General features: G+C 30.8%; 2 pseudogenes; both read left to right on the top strand.

Annotated features, from left to right (window-relative positions):
- The window catches only part of LOC111279460 (15-cis-phytoene desaturase, chloroplastic/chromoplastic-like), a 111,622-nt pseudogene that overhangs the window by 34,471 nt on the left and 62,385 nt on the right, over positions 1 to 14,766 (top strand).
- On the top strand, positions 2,522 to 3,554 carry LOC149510996 (wall-associated receptor kinase-like 2 pseudogene; annotated as a pseudogene).

The raw sequence follows: 14,766 nt of genomic DNA, 5'->3' as shown, positions 1-14,766 counted from the left end.
GTTACTTCTTTTTTTTTTTTCAGAGATAAACAAATTCAATGTTTGCTTTTCTCTAGAAGTTGCTGTGGAAACTTACTTTGCACGAATTTTCCTTATCTAAACTCACTTTACATGAATTTTCAACGTGCTTTCGTTGATTTTTTTAACTTTCTTTAATTAGTTTAATAAAGTTTTAATTGCAAAAACAACTTGTAATATAATTAGAATGAAAAAAAAGAAGAAGAAGAGATTAGATGAGTTTGTTGTTGTTTATATACAAAAAAATAAAAAATAAAAACAAAATTCAAGCTTAAACATTTTATTTTCAAGTAATGGGAGTAAATTGCATCATTGGTATGTGGTAATTTCTCAAGTTACATTTTATTAGTATTTAATTTTTTTAGTTTTTAATATTTTGAATTTACTTCAAATTCTTTCATATTTAATCAATTTTCACACATCTTTTCCTGGTCCTCAATTTATACACTTTTTTCTTTCCTTCTCAAATAACATTACTAATTTACCATGAGTAAATTGCATTAGTCATCAATTTAATATTTTCTTAATGTTTTATTTTTATTTGCACTATAAAAAGCTCAAAATTTTCATTTGTGATGTTTTCAATTTGTTTCAAATCCATCAATCTGTCAATACTATGCTAAAATATGAACAAAATTTGTCACACGATACTTCAAACAAAATAGACACAATAGTTTCATTCATATATTCTAACAATATATCATAATAAATACCGGTTCAACAGGTTTATATATGTTGAGATTGGTAAATTTATGATAATTTATATTTTATAATCTTTCAACAAATTCAAACAATTAAGAAAAGAACAAACTATCTTATCATTGAAACCAATGTCAGTTCATAATCTCTTTTGCAATTTAACTTGCTACTAAGCTAGCTATATATAGAATCAGACACATGTGAGACTCGTTGCAATATTAGCAGTATCTTTGCCTGTTTGAGCCTTGTGTCATCATGCACTTTTTATCTCCACGGATTGTTCTAGTATTACACCTCTTTTTTTTTTTTTAATTTCCTTTTACCAAACACATAGTAAATTAAGGGCAATAACATATAGCAACATTACTTGTAACTGTTCAAGATTGGTGGGCTGAAAGTTTTATCACAAGCATGCAAATTACATATTTTATCCACTATTAAAAATTGAAAAGCATGTGCTAAAGTTTCCATTTTTATTAGTTCTATAAGTTTCTCTTAATTTGAACATTGTTAGTGCCTTTAGTGGTGTGAAATTACAAAATGAGAGTGCTACACCTAAGAAATTTCTTTGTAAGGCACCGATATGGGGATTGAAAAAAACTTATAAATATTAAGATTTAAATCTTTACTTATTAAATGTCACTTTTTATGAATAATTACATAATCTAATCGAACTAAACCTTGAATTCTCTATATATTTGATAATTGAATTGTGAGGATTAAATCATAATTATTGAAATTACAGGAGTTTAGCGGTCTATCAATTTACTTTCTATTTATTCATCCAGAAGCTAAATCTTCATTTCCTGCAGCAGGGAAAGAACTTAACAATCGAAGGAGTTAAAAAATCAAGACAGATCATGGGTGTTCACTTGGTGTTTCACTTCATCCTGCTGCTATGGCTAATACAAGCAGCAGCATCCCAAGAGACAGACAAGTCCACTTGTACAGAAGTATGTGGGAATGTTACATCCCCATTTTGAATAAAAGACCGCTGCTATACAAACTCGTGGTTTAGAGTAACTTGCAACAAAACAGCTGATGGACAGAAACCTTTCATCTGTCGGATCAATCTGGAGCTGCTCCGTTTGTTCTCGCCAGGCAGCGAGGTAGTCGTCAATAATCCAGTAACTTACGTAAATTGCAGCAATAAGGATGATTAAACTATATATATAAGATTAAACTATATGTGTTTCTAACTTTAATTATTTTATTCATTTCGTAAATGACAGAAACAGGCAAATGTGGGAATCTTACATATAAGAATTGTCGTATGCTTTGTCTGAATACTCCTGGCAACTATTGTTCGTCGCAATGCCCTGATAAATATAAATACTTAAGTGTCGACGATAGATGCGAGCCCATAGTGATTGATTCACCAACGTTGTCAGCCCAAAAAGAACCAGACTTGGCAATCATTATAGATGCCTGTCAAATTTGCTTTCTTTTTTTTTTTTTTTTAAAACAGCAGAACCAAACCTCCGACAACTCAATCGAAGGGTTCTCACTGCATTGGAAGATTCGTTTTATAATTTAGTCCAATTATAAAATGTACCCTCCGTCGGTGCGATGGCAACCTTCCTATTAGACTCCAAAATTGATGAAACTTTATTATCTATATTCAAATTTCTCCCCACTCTTATCGCTTGTATTCAAATTTACCTTTTACATTAATAAAATTTGTACCCTATAGGCTGCAGCACAAGTATTGGAACAATATTTTTGCTGCTTGGTACATGTGGTATGTACAAAGTACTGAAAAGAAGAAAAGGCATCAAGTTTAAGCAAAGATACTTTAAAACGAATGGAGGTTTATTACTGCAACAACAATTGTCCAGCAATGAAGGTAATGTAGAAAAAATTAGGTTGTTTACTTCGAAGGAGTTGGAAAAGGCAACAGATTACTATAACTACAATCGAATCCTCTGTCAAGGAGGCCAAGGAACTGTTTATAAGGGAATGTTAACTGATGGAAGCATTGTGGCAATCAAGGAAGAAAGTTAATGAAAAGAAGCTCGAACAGTTCATCAATGAGGTAATAATTTCATCACAGATCAACCATAGAGATTTGGTTAAGCTTTTAGGATGTTGCCTGGAGACAAAAGTCCCTTTGCTAGTGTATGAGTTCATCTCCAATGGAACACTGTCTCAACTCATACATGATCAAAATGAAGAATTCCCAATGACATGGGAAATGCGTTTACTAATTGCTATAGAAATTGCCAATGCATTATCCTATTTGCCTTCGGCTGCATCTGTCCCCATTTATCATCGAGACATCAAATCCAGCAACATACTTTTGGATGATAAATACAGAGCCAAAGTATCGGAACATCAAGATCAATTGCACTTGAACAAACTCGTCGTACCACTCGAGTACAAGGAGCTTTCGGATACTTGGATCCTGAGTATTTTCGATCAAGTCAATTTACAGAGAAAAGTGACGTTTATAGTTTTGGGGTTGTTCTTGTTGAAATTTTGACAGGACAAAAACCCATCACCTCGAGACAATCAGACGAAGTGAGAAGCTTGGTACCATTTTTTTTGCTCTTAATGAAGGAGAATTCATTATTTGACATTTTTGATCCAATCACAATGAATGACGGTCCAGAAGAAGAGAGTGTAGCGGTTTCAAAGTTAGCAAAAAGATGCTTGAATCTTAATGGAAAGAAAGGCCTACAATGAAACAAGTTGCTATGGAGCTGGAGTTGATTATGTCGTCAGAAGAAGCTAATGCGATTGAATCAAGTGGAGATGAAGAATCTGATGCGGATGACATAATCGATCCTTGGGTTATTGCTACTTGTTCAACCATGTCAATTATAAACAATTTATAGTTTAACATTGTAATTACGTTCTTCCTCTGGTGTGTACTCGATGTAATATATCTTCATAATTAGTGTAGACACCCAATTGGGTCCGGGCCCAGATCAATTGGGCCTGGCCCAAATGGGTAAGGCCCATTTCAATCCTGTATTTTTTTTTTCTTTTTTTTTTCCTCTCCTTTTGTATTTTATGTATTTTATTATTATTATTATTATTATTATTATGTATATCTTTATTTATTTATTTATTTTTATTCAGATTAGATTTATATGTATTTTATTTATATAGTTATATATTTATTATTATATTATTATTATTTTATTTTTATTTATTTTTTTTCTCTCTAAATTATCTGTTCTGATTTTCTTCAGATTATCAGATTTTATTGTTTTATATCTTTTCTAATTATCTATTATTATTATTATTTTTTTTTTTTTTTGATTTTGGAAGGCTGAGATTGAAGGCTGAAGAATCCCATTGGAAGTGGGAATTCAATCAGAAGAGTCCAGTTGGATTCAAAGACTGAATTCCCGTCCAAGGAGGAATTGGGATTGATCAGGAACTCCTGATCAATCCCTATAAAAGGGACCCCCCTGGAACAGTTCAAGGAGACAGAAAACAGAAGCAAAAGCTACTGATTGAGAGAATAGGGGTGTTTAGAGAGCTAAGGAAAAGTTTAGGAGTGTTCTGGCAGTGAGAAAAATTTTTTAGAAAAATTTGGCGAAAAAATTTTCTGGAAATTTCTGGGAAATTTCCAGATTCCGGCGAAAATTCCGGCGACTTTTGAATTTTCCGACGACAATTCCGGCGAACTTTGAAGTTTCCGGCGACAGACCCAGTTTCCGGCGGAGAATCCCAGAAACCGGCGACCATCCGGCCAACTTCCGGCCAATTTCCGGCGAAATTCCCAGATTCCGGCGAAATTTCCAGAATCCGGCACCGGTGTTCTTCAAATTCTAGAGAGAAGGCAGAGAAGAAGGGAAGAAGAGAGAGAGAGGGGAGGAACGGTCTGCTGAAAAACGGAGGAAGGTGCCTTTTATACCCTCCCAAAACGACGCCGTTTTGGCTTTAAGTTAATAAGAGGATCCGCGCGTTTTGCCGAACCCGACCCGACCCGAAGCGTCGACCCGCTTTCTGACCCGCGCGTTTCAGCCCCTCCGAGCCGAGCCGAGCCGAGCCGAGCCGAGCCGCGATCTGAGCCGCTCCAGGTTTTTTTTTTTTTTTTTTTTTTGAATTTTTTTTATTTGACTTTGATTTTGATCTTGATTTTTTTTTCTTTTTTCTTTAATTAATCCGACGACGGAGCCTCTACAAGTAAAAACAGTAGTTTTTCTTGCATACTCCTGAGGTGAGGGAATTTTCTCAATTTTCTGCTAAAAGTATTAGAGTCAATTGAGAATAATTTTCGATAATTAATTACTTGGCTGATTTTGATTTTTTTTTTCTTTAATTAATCCGACGACGGAGCCTCTGCAAGTGAAACAGTAGTTTTTCTTGCATACTCTTGAGGTGACGGAATTTTCTCAATTTTCTGCTAAAAGTATTAGAGTTAATTGAGAATAATTTCCAATAATTAATTGGATGATTTTGATTTTTCTTTAATTAATCCGACGACGGAGCCTCTGCAAGTGAAACAGTAGTTTTTCTTGCATACTCTTGAGGTGAGGGAATTTTCTCAATTTTCTGCTAAAAGTATTAGAGTTAATTGAGAATAATTTTCAATAATTAATTGGATGATTTTGTATTTTTTTTAATAAATCCGACGACGGAGCCCCTGCAAGTGAAACAGTAGTTTTTCTTGCATACTCTTGAGGTGAGGGAATTTTCTCAATTTTCTGCTAAAAGTATTAGAGTCAATTGAGAATGATTTCCAATAATTAATTACTCGGTAAAATTTTAAGGCTTTTTGGATAACACAAATTTAAGCTGGTACCATCTTTTGATGGGCGTTGTGAGGGTGCTACAACCTTCCTCACACGTAACCGAACTCCCGAACTTTGTTCTGGTTAGCAGACCTGAACCTATTCTTTTAGGGACCCTCAAGCTTAGGTGTTCCCTGAAAGGACAGATTCCTTAGGTGGCCAATCGCACCTAGACAAAAAAGATTGGTGGCGACTCCCTAAAGTCAAATGTCTAGCGATAGATCCCCGGATCTAGACGTTATGACAATTAGTTCATATTTTTATCCTTCTTCTAAATTCAAAAATTTTTGTCTTATTCCTTATTCATGTTATTTTTTTTATTGAATACTTCTTTTTATGTTTTCAATTTTTTTAAATACATTTTGCAAGAAAAAAATTTAATAAAAGTAAGGATGACAAAATAATCCATTTTTCTTAGATTTTGATTGTTCCCTATCTAATATGTCCGTGTTTTGAAAAATTCTAGATAAATTCAAGGTTTTTCTTTTTTTTTTTTCTAATCGAAGTCAGATTAAAGGTGAATTTAGAATGTTTTATCTTGTACCGAGTATATATATATTTATATTTTAAAATATTTATATAAATGAGTTTCAACTCTTCTGAATGCTATGGATATGTTTTTTGTTTGGGATCTAATTGAGGTTTTTCCCCAAAAATCAAACTCGAGTCAAAGGTGGGTTTATAATGTTTTGTCTTACTTTCAATTGATATTAAATTATATTTTTAATTATTTATTTGTTTTATTTTTATATTTATATCTATGTATTATATTAATCAAATTATTATTTAATATCTTAATTTAATAATAATATTTTCTATTTAGGTACCTTATTAGAAATTCTTTTATTTAGATACCTCATTAGAAAAAATGTAATAATTTAGGGGCAAATGAAGTATTATTTCTATTATACACATTTATAAAGAAATTTGGTCAATGACAATTTTCTTCTTTTTTTTTTTTAATTCGTGTTTTTTTTTTCTACACATAAGATGTGAATATGAGACTCTTAAATGTATGTTATGGAATATTATTTAAATATGAGTTTACGGATCACCACCAATCAAACAATTAAATGTGAAACCATACATCTCTCACTTACAAACCCAATTCTGAATACAAATTCTCACTTTAGGGATAAAAAGTGCAAATAAAGACCACAAGATATACGTAAAAACCATCCAACAACAACAACAACAACAACTTTTTCACTCGAAAAAAGAAAAAAAAGATAAGTCAGTTCCACTTTTTCACGAAGTTTGATGAGACTGATTGCAATACTGGCAGTGTAATTCAAACTTTCGACGGAACATTACTTTTTAAAGTTTGGTGGGGTAGCTGAATCATATTTTAGGGAGAATTAGAAAAGCTCCGGTCTATTACAAATTTTTATTAATTGCTGCTATCGGAATAAATTATTACATTAAAGGAAATGACAAGTTTTAAATTTATAACAAAAAAAGAGTTATTTTTACTCTTTTTGATCTTAATGACTGATTTTGTGTTAGAAAGAAAAAAAAAAAAAAAGAAAAAAATTTTCTTTTCCTTCCGGTTAGTGTCAAGCTACTTCCCACTCACATTCCCAGCTTTCGTTTTGTTTTTTCCCATTTTAAATTTTCTCAAAAGGAAATAGTTTCTCAACACAAAATCAAATAAAACAAAATTTGAATCTCTTTAATCTCTATCTTTGTCTAAAAGGTTTGTTTTCTCTCCAAAATAGCGGAATCTAAGACCCAGTTTGAATCCATGAAGGAATAGGTCATTGATTACAGGCTTATAACTGTTGACAATTTATTTATTTTTATTTTTTTAAATATTGTGTTTCTTTTTTTTTTCTTTTTTTTTTGTTTCAAACGAAAGGGTATTTGTGGCTTACCGGTATTGTAGGTTCCATTGCTTATAATTAAGATCATTCATGCAAGGTAAATCTTTTATCTTTTTCATTTATTTTCTTTTGTTGCTTTATTTGTGTTACTAAAATTTTTTTAATTCATATATATGATTATAATAAATTATAAATCTTTTGTTTAGATTCATGCAAAAGGGTATTCAAAAATAATGAAATTTGTCCCATATTTGATTGCTAGAAGCTTGAAAATGAGAAAATAATGAGAAATTTTTATTTTTTATTAGAATTTTGCTTTTGTCTTCTGTGTTTGATAAATTTACAGGGCTTCAAAGAATCCTTCTACTATTGTTGGTTTTGGGTTATAAATGGTTTGATTATTTGTGTTTTTAGCTATTGTTTTGTATTTAGATAAGGCAAATATTTTCACCACTTATGTTATAGGATGCAAATTATATTATCTTTAGGCCTTAATTGATTGTTGTCTCGGGTATATCCAAACTGTTGGCAGTATATGAGTAAAATTTTGCGAAACTTTAAGGTTTCCATTTTAACGTTTTTCGTAAAATAGAGTCAGAGCTATGGTAATTTGCTATTTCTGAATATTTTGCAGAAGATTTAATTGTACTGGAAGAAGAACTAGAAAACTGTTTTTATAAACCAAAAAAAAAAAAAAAAAGAACTATTACAATGGTTTTTGTTGGTTTATTATGATGAGGGGATTTTTCTAGGTTGTGGTGAAAATACCATGTCATGTGATTTTGCTTGCACTTTGTGTGACATTCTATCAATTTGATTGTGTAAGTTTGATTAAAGATCATATGCAATGCTTTCCTCTTACTCTATTAGCCCTAACAAATGACAAAAATTATTGCAACTAGTAGCTTGCTCGCACTTTGCTACAGGATTTGTTTACTTTGTTCTATTTTTTTAATATAAGTCTAACCTACAAATTATGAGAAAAATAAAAATTTATACTTTGTTCTATATTTTTTTAATATAAGTCCAACCAACATCACCCCATTCTTCACATGCTTTGTGAGGAAAACCATGAAAAAGTATAAATTACTTAACTATGGCATGTAGGGATGCAATTGAAAGTCAAGAATATTTGCTTCAAATCACAATCTTGAATTATGTTTGTGAACAAAATAATGTACCTTCCCAAGTTGATCAAATCAATCAAGATGATTAAGTAACTCCATCAGTGTTCTCTGTATTTCACGATTAGCACTTGTTCCTTCACTGAAACGACATCCACCAATGGCATCAATCTCACCCATAAAGATTATGCAAAGCTGAATAAAAAGAAACAAATGTAAGAATGATATTAACAGATATAAAGAAAAAAAAGATCTAAACTCCAAGTTATCACTGGGTGATCACGTGCATATCCAAACATTTCTCGTATCAACCTTGCACTTTCTCCTATGTATTTGTCAATTATTACACTCGAAACAACCTGAATTCAAATAAGGAGAAGGCAAATGCATTCATCCAGGGGCAGGATAGCATGCCAGAGAAAACCACAAAGGTAAGACATAAGGTACCAAAATACTAACCTTTAAGAAGTTAGCATCATTATTACCTACTATTGCTCTAGCTAACAATGTCTTGCTCATACCAAGAGGTTCATAAAGGAGGACACTGTTAGGAATAATGACTTAAATTCCATAAGAGATTTGTTTGGGATTTGTTAGATTTTGCTTGATGGACAAAAAAACTTATAAAAGAAGAATTCTAAGAGAAAGAGAATTTTTAATAGGTAAGTTTGACTTGCAGAAAAAGATTCTAAGATGAAAGGGATTCTTAATAGGCAAGTTGGTATAGTTATAAATAGGTGAACTCTCTATAAGGTTAGGCATGAGAAAAAGATGTAAGAAAGTTGTAGGGTTTTGTGGGATAGACACCCCATAAGAGTACTGGGGCTTTACGTCTTATGAGTGTGTATGTTTGTTTGTGAGTGGACTAAAGGAGACTGAGAGGGTCTACATAGGTATGATGCATGGGTGTATGGGTATTTGTTTTGTTGTGTTGAAAGAGTGCACATGGGTATGTGTTTATTTGGGTTAAGAATACTCTATAGGACTAGAAGAAATTGAGAAGGACTATGGGTATTAATTGTTGAGTGAGATTGTTTTGATGTATGTTTGTAATTCTTTACAACTAGTGGATCTTGTTTTCATCTGTGGATGTAGGTCAGTTAGACCAAACCACATTAAATTGTTGTCTCTTGTACGATTGATTGATTATTTGATTTCGCTTCTGTTGATATAATTGGATAAAGGATTTTTGGCCTAACAAGTGGTATCAGAGCCAAAGGTTCAAGATGTGGGAAGAGTTAAAGGTTTAAGATGTAGGAAGAGACAAGCTTAAAGGAGTTCGATTCAAGGAAGAAATTCTAGTTCATGTTTTGAAGATCAGTTTGCATGAAGCGTAAAGGCACACAAGAAAAGATGATTATGAGATTTTCATTGCAAGTGAAGCCAAGCATGTCTAGCATAAAGAGAAATGATTGATGAAATTTGAGTTAAGGTGGAGATTGTTAGGAATAATGACTTAAATCCCATAAGAGATTTGTTTGAGATTTGTTAGAGATTTGTTTGGGATTTGTTAGATATTGCTTGATGGACAAGAAGATTTATAAAAGAAGAATTTTAAGAGAAAGAGGATTTTTAATAGGTAAGTTTGACTTATAGAAAAAGATTCTAAGAGAAAAGGGATTCTTAATAGGCAAGTTTGTATGGTTATAAATAGGTGAAGTTTGTATAGAGTTAGGTATGAGAAAAAGATATAAGAGAATTATAGGGTTTTGTGGGATAGACACCTCATAAGAGTACTGGAGCTTTACATCTTATGGGTATGTATCTTTGTTTGTGAGTGGACTAGAGGAGACTGAGAGGGTCCATATAGGTATGATATATAGGTGTATGGGTATGTATTCGGTTGTGTTGAAAAGGTGCACATGGGTATGTGATTGTTTGGGTTAAGAATACTCCATAAGATTAGAGGAGATTAAGAAGGTTTATGGATATTAATTGTTGAGTGAGATTGTTTTGATATATGTTTGTAATTCTCTACAACTAGTGGATCTTGTTTCTCATCCATGGATGTAGGTTAGTTAGATCGAACCACGTTAAATTATTGTCTCTTGTGTGATTGATTGACTATTTGATTTTACTTCTGTTGATGTAATTAGATTAAGGCTTTTTGGCCTAATAGTATTTACTAAGAAGAGAAATGGAGTGTCGGTCAAGTTGCCAGTACTAGCACGAGCAATGCCATTATTATCTTTATTGCCACAATTTACGTAAGTTACTAGATTATTGACGACTATCTCGCTGCCTGGTGAGAACAAACCGAGCAGCTCCAAATTGATCCCACTGATGAAAGGCTTTTGTCCATCAGTTGTTTTGTTGCAAGTTACTCTAAACCACGAGTTTGTATAGCGACCGTCGTTTATTCTAAAGAGGGATGTAATTGTAACATTCCCACATACTTCTGTACAAGTGGACTTGTCTGTCTCTTGGGATGCTGCTGCTTGTATTAGCCATAGCAGCAGGATGAAGTGAAACACCAAGTGAACACCCATGATCTGTCTTGATTTTTAACTCTTTCGATTGTTAATTTCTTTCCCTGATGTAGGAAATGAAGATTTAGCCTCTGGATGAATAAATAGAAAGTAAATTGATAGACCGCTAGACTCCTATAATTTCAATAATTATGATTTAATCCTCACAAATTCAATTATCAAATATATAGAGAGAATTCAAGGTTTAGCTCAATCAAATTATATAATTATTTATAAAAAGTGACATTTAACAAGTAAAGATTTAAATCTCGATATTTACATTTTTTTTTCAATCTCCAAATCGATGTCTTACAAAGAAATTTCTTAGGTATTGTGCTCTCATTTTGCAATTTCACACCACTAAAGGCACTAACAATGTTCATATTAAGAGAAACATATCATCTATATCTAAAAGTATGAACTCTAAAACTATTAAAAATAAACGACATAAATACCCTTACAAATTTTAAGAAATAACAAATTGACCTTTAAATTTGTAGCATTTTTTATTTATGTATTAAAGATTATTTTCCATTAAATATATATAATTTATTAGTTAATTATTTAAATTAATCCAAAAGTGTTAAAAGTGAATAGCATAAATATCCTTATGAATTTTAAAAAGTAACAAATTTACTTTTAAATTTCTAGCATTTGTTTATTTATTTATTTATTTAATAAAGATTATTTGCCATAAAATATATAACCTTTTATTCATTAGTTATTTAAACTTAAATCAATTAAAAATTTATGAAGAGAATTTATATCAAATTAAACTAAATTAAAAATTTATTTGTGGGATATGTTGGATGTGTTGTCTAAAATTAACCCATATTTACTCTTATCTTTTTTTTTTGTAGGATTTTTTTGTTCAATTTCATAAGTAATAATTCAATTAAATTCATATAAAACATATTTCTCATCCTGTAGGCTATGGCATACTATGAGTCCTTAATATTGAACAAAACATAGATAAAATCTTTCCTCTATTGCTCAATGAGTCATTATTTTAGTCTAAATTATTATATCATAATGTTTATGCCCCAAAAACATTTAATTTTATCTTAAGTAAAACATAAATTTTTTTTTTTCAAGATACAACCTAATTTACTCTTTATCTTCTTTAATAGTACATATCATGAGTCATTAAATATATTTATATTATTTATTTATTTAATTTAGATCAATTAAAATTAAAGTTCATACAAAATTATTAATTAAATTATCAAAATATTATTGAGAAAGAGTAATACATGTATTGTGGTAAGTTTGTATGTTTGAATTTTTTTATTTTTTATGATAAATATACATTTATATGTTTAATGATTGCAATGGTTGATTTATTTTACTATAATATTTCTAATCACTCTATGCAATCACATCTTAACATTACAATGACTAAATGAATATTTACTTTATGAACATAATCTCCTGTATATGTGAATTGTTACTAAACTTAGATTTTATTTTGTCTTCTATAGATTGATTTTATATAACATCCAATTTAATTTCAATCAATCCTTATTTTTTTATTTTTAATTTCAAATTTTTTTACTTAAGATATTTTTATGAAACCATAGTCAATATTGTTAAGAAACATTAATCTTGAAGAAAAGAAATTATTTGATATAATGTTAGTTGAGTTTTTTTTTTTTAATTCCACAAGTGGGTTAAAAAATTAACACATCACTCACTTACTTTTTCAATTAGTTTTTTTTTTTAATATAACTCACTTATTTTTTCAATTAGTCTTTTTTAATATACTTTGAAGCTTAAAGGGTATGTGTGTTACATTACTAATTTCAATTGTGAAATTTAGAAACTCTACTATCAATATATTTTATAATTTTCCCTTGAATAATATAAATTTATTTTTTTCAATTAAGAATGCTCTAGAATTTTTTTGTATTTTGATAGTGAAAAATATTTTAATCACATGATTAATTGTACGAATTTTGTTGAATGATCAAAGCTTTGTTAGTTTTGTAACCAATTATTATATTATTTGAATCAATAATGTTATAGTTTATTTTCTATTATTTTTTTATATTCTTTAAGTATATGATTATTAATTTGTACTCTTATCATGAAAGCATCTATTTAATAATTATTTGTACTTTATGAGTGTGTTTATTATAGATAAATACATGTATTATCTTTGATATCTACATATAAAAATGTGAACTCTAAATAATATTAAGTGATTTTTTTATTTGTTACATTCCTATTAATAATACATTTTTTTAATCTGCTTCCTATCTCCATTCTTTTTATTTTGGATTTTCAAAGAGTGTGCTTGTGTGTATATTGATGGGTGAAACACATTGTGGTGGAGTAATGTTTGGTTAAAAATCATATGAAATTTTTGGTTTTCATTGTAGGGTGTCTGTTGGGATTTGCCTTGAATCTTAAAATCTCACATCGAAAGTGAGTTTTGAGTTTGTCTTATATCCCACATCGAGGGTTTAATAAAGGTATAAAGGGTTTCACCCTCATAAATATGATGTTTTGGTTTTGATTTTGGTTTGGTAATCCCAGAGAGTTAGACATCAAGAGAATAGCCAAGTGATTAGCCTATTAAAGGGTGAAATTGAGTTTTGGGTTGAGTTTTGAGTAAGGAGTTTTTTAGAGACTTTTCTTATTCTAAAAGTCTCACAGTTGTAAATGTTTATTTGTTAGTGGATTAGGTTTGGAGTAGGTCATTTTGAGTTGGGCTGAAACAAATATATTTGTGTGCTCTTATTCTTGATTTGAGCTTACTATTTTGTGTGTGGGTGCTGCGTGTGCATGTTAATTTTTCCAACAAGTGGTATCAAAGTGAGGTTTGAGGTTTAAGGTTCGTGGGCCTAAGAGATCGTGAAGCAATGTTTGAAGATGTTTGAAGAAGTTATGTTTAGTATGCCTATGCCTAAGTTTGAGATTCCGTTATTTGATGGAAAGAGTAATTTTATGTTATTGTAAAGTACGATTCAAGATCTGTTAGTACAACAAGGGTTGGATCAGGCATTAAAGAGTAGTAAGCCTGAGGAAATGTTTGATGCTAATTGGAATATGATTCAAAAGAAAGCTGTTAGTACTATTAGATTGGTGCTAGCTCCAGAGGTAAAGTATAATGTGTTGACTGAAAGTACTCCGAAGAGTTTATGGGATAAGCTTGAGGGTATTTATGTTTCGAAGTCATTGACTAATAGATTATGTTTAAAAATAGATCTATATTCTCTAAAGATGAAAGAAGATATGAGTCTTCATAATCACCTGGATGAGTTTAATAGATTAGTTTTTTAATTGCTAGCAATTTCTGTTGATAAGTTAAAAGATGAAGAGAAGGCTTTAATTTTACTGTCATCTTTACCCAATTCTTATAGGCCTTTAGTTCAAACTGTGTTGATGGGTATATCTACTTTGAAGTTAGATGATATGACTACCTTGTTGTGTGAGAACGAAAGGTTTATGGGAGCACAAAACTCATCACCTAGAGGAAGTACACTAGCTGTAAAGGGTTTTGATCGAGGGAGGACTCAAAAGAGAATTGATGGATCAAGAGGGAGATCTAAGTTAAGAGACAGAGATTACACTAACATAGAATGTTATTATTATGGTGAAAAAGGACATATCCAAGTATGTTGCAAGAAGCTAAGAAGGGATATGATTGTTTTCTAAAGGGTGAATAATGAGAAAAAATCAGATTAAGAAAAGAGTGATATTGCTACCATCGTGTCTGATGATGATGATGTTGTTTTGACAACTTGTGTGGATGAGACTCAGATTTTGAAAGTTGATAAAGGTTGGGTTTTAGATTCAGCTGTTACAGTTCATGTTTGCAATTATAGGAGTTGCTTTGTGGAGTTGGATGAGAATGAGAAGTATGAAGATATTGTCGTTGCTA

Source organism: Durio zibethinus, chromosome 27, assembly GCF_047325235.1.
Source record: "Durio zibethinus cultivar Kanyao isolate XHJ-2024 chromosome 27, ASM4732523v1, whole genome shotgun sequence".
Lineage (NCBI taxonomy): Eukaryota > Viridiplantae > Streptophyta > Magnoliopsida > Malvales > Malvaceae > Durio > Durio zibethinus.
The sequence above is the reverse complement of the archived record's forward strand: the minus strand, read 5'-3'. Positions and strand labels throughout refer to the sequence as shown.